Source organism: Pristiophorus japonicus, unplaced genomic scaffold (genome assembly GCF_044704955.1).
Source record: "Pristiophorus japonicus isolate sPriJap1 unplaced genomic scaffold, sPriJap1.hap1 HAP1_SCAFFOLD_219, whole genome shotgun sequence".
NCBI lineage: Eukaryota > Metazoa > Chordata > Chondrichthyes > Pristiophoridae > Pristiophorus > Pristiophorus japonicus.
The window spans coordinates 801,544-807,406 of record NW_027251897.1 but is presented as its reverse complement, the minus strand read 5'-3'; the positions used below and the strand labels follow the sequence as shown (position 1 = coordinate 807,406).

General features: G+C 47.7%; 1 non-coding gene across 1 annotated transcript; it reads left to right on the top strand.

The window, feature by feature from the left end:
- Positions 1-1,963: 1,963 nt before the first annotated feature.
- Positions 1,964-2,035, top strand: trnaw-cca (transfer RNA tryptophan (anticodon CCA)). The gene has a single exon. It is a non-coding gene; the product is annotated as a tRNA-Trp (tRNA).
- Positions 2,036-5,863: the final 3,828 nt, after the last annotated feature.

Genomic DNA, 5,863 nt, shown 5'->3' with positions numbered 1-5,863 from the left:
TCTTCGCTGCCGCCGCCCTCCTGCACCAGCTCGCGCTGCTCCCTGGAGTAGTCTCCCGGGACCTCCAAACTGCTCCCAGCGCCGCTCGCCGTTCCTTTTATGGCCCCGACCTGCCGCTGGTGTTCTCCCGTTAGTGTATCCAGGCTGTGGGTGGCCACCCTGAGCGCAGCAGAGGGGTTTCTGCATTAGTTCTGGGTGGGGACAGTATCTTTCCCCTTCTCTCTTCCTCTTGTCTTTAACCCTGTGCTTTTATTTCCCTATTTATTCCCCCTGTCTCAGTTTCTAGCGTTTGAAAGGGAACAAAAGATGAAATGGGTGTCACTGTGGAACAATTTCTCTCACTCAAAGTTAGACGCACTGCTGTTCGCCATGAAGTCTAGGCAGCTAGCCGTTGATATTCAGGTTCATATATAAATATATATAAATATATCTACATGTATCATAACCGTTCCCTGGTGGTCGAGGGGTTAAGATCCGGCGCACTTAACTGGTTTCAATTCTCGATCAATTCATCGCATAAAAATAATTGAGGTCTGTGAGAAGATTAATAATTGCTGTATTCACCATGAATACCAATATTTCTGCGATAGACCGAGCTTACAGACTATCTGGCTTCTCCTGCCCTTTGCCGGGCACGTGTTTGGGGTTTAATTTAGTAAACTGGGCGAGTTCGCTGATCGCGGGGAGACGGTAGGAGCCTCTGTGGCCCCACTGTGAGGATGTGGAAGTGAACACGGTTGCTGGGTGATCCGTGATATTTCTGTAAAGGGCAGCGAAGGAGAAGGATTGAGAACTTTCAGTGTGGGACAGAAGTTGTTTGAGGTGAGCCAACACATTCCCGATCAGCACAGAGGGAGCTCACTGGACAGCTCCCCTCTGTTGGGGCTGCTGTGCCAGAGGTTTCTGCAGTGCAGTGGTTATCACATTTGCTTTATATGTGAAAAGTACCCGGTTTGATTCTGGGTAGAAACATTATGTTTAAACTTGCGAAAAGGGAACAATCGGAGGAGAGTTTAGTCTCCTGGAAAATGCTGCCTGACCTGCTGAGATTTCCAGCATTTGCAGTTTTTATTTGCTCTTTATTCTCCTGGTAAAAAGGCTCCCTTATTCCTGAATTGCTCTTTATTTAACCAATAAATAGATAACTTTCAGTGAGAGAAAACGGATCCACCGGGGACCTTTCGCATGTGAGGCCAAAGTGATATCCGCTACACTGCAGCCCATCAAAGGGCGAGAAACTACTGAATATAAAGGATGAGCTCACAAATATCAGGGGCAGTGCAGTCTAGTCAACGTCAAACCCTCCTTTCTTATTCAGCAGTGGCATGAACGGGAATCAGACGCCACAAAGTTTAATTAAAGATACAAATACAAATAAAACTTCCAAATCTTTTCACTGTAAAATTCTTTCACTTTATTTGAAATTCTACTGTGTTGAATCTGAAAATGAGCACCGTGGGATTTTATCTTCACGAATAATTCTATTTTCTGTGCACGGAAGGAATAACCAGTGCTGTTAAATTTGACAAAAGTTGCCCCAGATTCCTGGTGACATCGGCAACACAGTGTGTAAAATGGGTTAACATGCTGAAGTACATAAGAACAAAAGAAATAGGAGCAGGAGTCGGTCATACGTTCCTCGAGCCTGCTCCGACATTTAATACGATCATGGCCGATGCGATCATGGACTCAGGCCCACCTCCCTGCCCGCTCCCCAAAGCACAGGACAAATGATTGAAGTATCGACTGTCCCTCAGTTAGCATTTCTTTCATTGTGCAAAAGAAGGTGAGGGGTTAATTAATGATGCTTTTCCATGAAAGCAACACAAAAGTTTGAGAAAAAAACATCCGGTGACTGGCAGGTGAGCGTTGCTTCTGACACCTGGTGGGAATGGGCGGGGATTTTAAAGCCCCTTGTGTTGTGAAAGCTTCATATAGAGGAACATCTCAAACCAATTGTGTAGGCCTCGTGGCGCAACGGTAGCGCGTCTGACTCCAGATCAGAAGGTTGCGTGTTCAAATCACGTCGGGGTCACTGTTCTTTCAGAATTAATATTTTCTTTGCTGTTTGGCAATAACCAGACGCTTGTTCCAAGGTCTGTCTCACTGTTTCCCTGGTGTCAGGCAGAGATACGCCTGCTGTCCTCATTTACTTCATGTGCCAGGACTCAAAAGTTCAAAATCAACTTGCAGGTGGCCACACACACCGCCGAGCGGTCTACGGTGCTGTGATTAGATCGCAGTTTTCTCTGGAGGTGTGGGTTTGAATCCAACTTCTGACATTTCTTATTTTTAATCATTAAGCGAAACTCATTGTTTGATACCACGACCAACTCCTTAAAACTGGGATTCAGCAGTTCACCTGCTCGCTTAACATCTCCGTCTGACCTGGTGCTGAAAGTGGAGATGTTTCCGCAGTGTCGCGGTTAACACGTTCGCCTCACACGCGAAAGCTCACCAGGCGGGAATATTTTCTGCAGCTTTCTCCTCATGCATGCTCAGGGGCGAGTTTGTTCTCCTGTGAAAAATTCATGAGATGATAAGCATGTAAGAATTAGGGGCCGGAGTACGCCATTTGGCCCCTCGAGCCTGGTCCACCATTCAAGAAGATCCTGGCAGTTCCTTGACAGAAAGTTTAAACACCTGGGGCGGAGCCAACAGGCGCCTGTCTGCAATCAGTGAGAGAACGGTATGTTTGGCAGAAGCCTGGCGAGCTCAGTCAGTGGAATATAAGACTTTTAATCTCAGGGTCGTAGTTTCGAAACCCACATTGGACATTTACATTTTTTATAGAATTATAGAATGATAGAAGTTTGCAGCACATCAGGAGGCCATTTCGTCCCATCACTTCCGCCCCGGCCAACAAGAGGCAATCCAGCTTCATCCCACTTTCCAGCTCTGGGTCCATAACCCGGCAGATTACGGCACTTCAGGTGCACATCCAAATACTTTTTACATGTGGTATCTGCCTCTGCCATTCTTTCAGGCAGCGAGTTCCTGACCCCCACAAACCTCTGCATGAAGAATTTTACCTTCAAATCTTCTTTAAACCTTCTCCCAATTACTTTAAATAGATGCCCCCTGATTGTTGACCCCTCTGCTATCCACTATATCTAGGCCCCTCATAATTTTATACTTCTCAATGTTGTCTCCCCTCAGCCTCCTCTGTTCCAATGAAAACAAACCCAGCCGATCCAATCTGTCCTCATAGCTAAGATTCTCCACGCCTGGCAACATCCTCGTAAATCTCCTCTGTACCCTCTCGTACAATCACACAATTCCTGTAATACGGTGACCAGAACTACATGCAATACTCCAGCTGTGGCCGAACCAGTGTTTTATACATGTCAAGCATAACCAAACTGCTCTTCTATCCCATGCCTCAGCCAATAAAGGTAAGCATTCCATGCGCCTTCTTACCCACCTTATCCAACTGGCCTGCTACCTTCAGGGATCTGTGGACATGCACTCCAAGGTCCCTTTGTTCTTCCACACTTCTCAATATCGGACCATTTAATGTGTGTTTCTTTCCTTGTTTGCCCTCTCCCAAATGCACAGCCTCACACTTCTCTGGATTAAATTAGTATCACCTGAAAACGTTTTATATTTAAGTTTGGATCATTGATGTTGCCACTAAAAGCCAGGGACCTAGCACTGAGCCCTATGGAACCCCACTGGAAACATCCTTCCAGTCCCAAACACTCCCATCAAACATTACCCTTTGCTTCCTGCCTCTGAGCGAATTTTGGATCCAACTTGCCACTTTGCCCTGGTCCCATGGGCTTTTACTTTTGTGACCAGTCTTCCATGTGGGAACTTGGTGAAAGCTTTGCTAAAATCCTGAAACACTACATCATACGCACTGCCCTCATCGATCCACATGGTTACCTCCTCAAAAAATTTAATCAAGTGAGTCAGACAAGACCTTCCCTGAACAAACCCATGCTGACTATCCGTGATTAACCCATGTCTTTCTAAATGCAGAAATTAAATCATTGATAAATTTTATCCTGCTTTCACGGGAAAACACCATTAATTAACCGATGATCTTTGTTGTGCATGTATAAAATAAGTATACACCCTGTACACTCAATGTACAGTTACATAAGACCACTGGATGTATCTTCACACTGTATGCACTATGCTTGTACCACCAGAGGGTGCAACTGGTGGGGACCTCGGGGTCACCTGTACACGACAGGTAACCAGGTATAAAAGGGAGCTCACAGTACTGTACCCTCACTCAGGAGCTGCAATAAGTGGACTAAGGTCACCACAGTTCAAGTACAATACCTTACCTCGTGGAGTCATTACGAGATTGCTTACAGACACAATAACTGGTGACGAGAATACGAATTTCCATGTGACAATGGCTAACCTTGGCACGTTTGAACAATTCGCCAATGGGGAAGATTGGGAGGCCTTTGTGGAAAGGCTCGAACACTTCTTTATTGCAAATGACGTGCGGGGAGACGACCCGACCTCGCTGGCTGATAAGCGCTGAGCTATCCTGCTTAGCAGTTGTGGGCCCACCGTCTATGGCCTTGTCAGGGATTTGCTAGTCCCAGAGAAGACAGTAACATATGTGGAGCTCATAACGCTGGTACAGGAACAGCTCAAACCTAAAGAGAGCATCCTCACAGCCAGACACCGGTTCTCTCCCCACCGGTGGATCCGAAGGCCAGGAAATCGCAAAATATGCTGCAGACCTGAGACGATTGGCTGCACCATGTGATTTTAGCGATCACCTCACCGAAGCACGAAGGGACATCTTTGTTATTGGAATCGGTCACGAGGGCCTTCTCCACAGGCTGCTCTCTGCGGACACCACGGTCACCCTGCAGGAGGCAATTAATGTGAGCCAGGCGTTCATGATCTCGGCCTGCGATTCTAAGTGGATGTCTCACCCCCAGGACTCTAACCCAGCAAGTACTGTGAACCGAAAGGTGCCTTTTAGAGGCAGGGCTGCTGCTAGCAGTCTCTCTCAGGGAAGAGAGAACAGAAACTCGAGTCCCACAATCCTGAGTCCGCCACATGTGGCCAACCGGCCAACCCCATGCTGGTGCTGTGGAGGAAATCACAGGGCCCACCAGTGCCGCTATAAAGACTATACTTGCAAAGGCTGTAACATGAAGGGCCACCTCCAGCGAATATGCAAGAGAAATCATACTCACCGAGTCGATGAAGAGTTGGCTGATCATCCGGAGTCCAGCGACAATGAGGTGTACGGAGTGTTAACCTGCACCACCGAGTGTTCCCCGGTGAAAATGGAAGTTGAAGTCAACTATGTTCCAGTCACGATGGAGGTGGACACAGGGGCGAGCCAGTCACTGATGAATCAGGCAGCCTTTGAGAAACTCTGGGACAATCCAATCGAACGACCTAAAATGATCCCGATCGAAGTGAAACTGCTCACCTACACAAACGATACATCCCAGTCGTTGGCAGCGTGGATGTCCAGGTGTCCCATGGCGGCGAGATGCACAGGTTACCTTTGTGGATCATTGCTGGTGATAGTCCAAAGCTATTAGGAAGAAGGTGGATGAAAAAGATCACTTGGAGCTGGGAAAAGCCCCATCCTCCAGCGATCGACATCCCCCATGACCCCGAAGTTGGATCCAGCACAACACCTGAAAAACCAACCGCCCAACTCGACTGTGAGGCGACGACACAGACTGCTCAACCCAACGGCGAGATGATCCAGCCCAAACAACCAGACCTCACCTTCCAGGCTCCAGTCGCATGTCTCCAGAGAAGAAAATTCACGCAGAAGATAACTTCCTGGCTTCCGTGGCAGAACCTGGGGAGAAAAGGATCACCGCAGCCTACCTCATGGAGAGAAAGAAGATGGCGTCCGAACCAC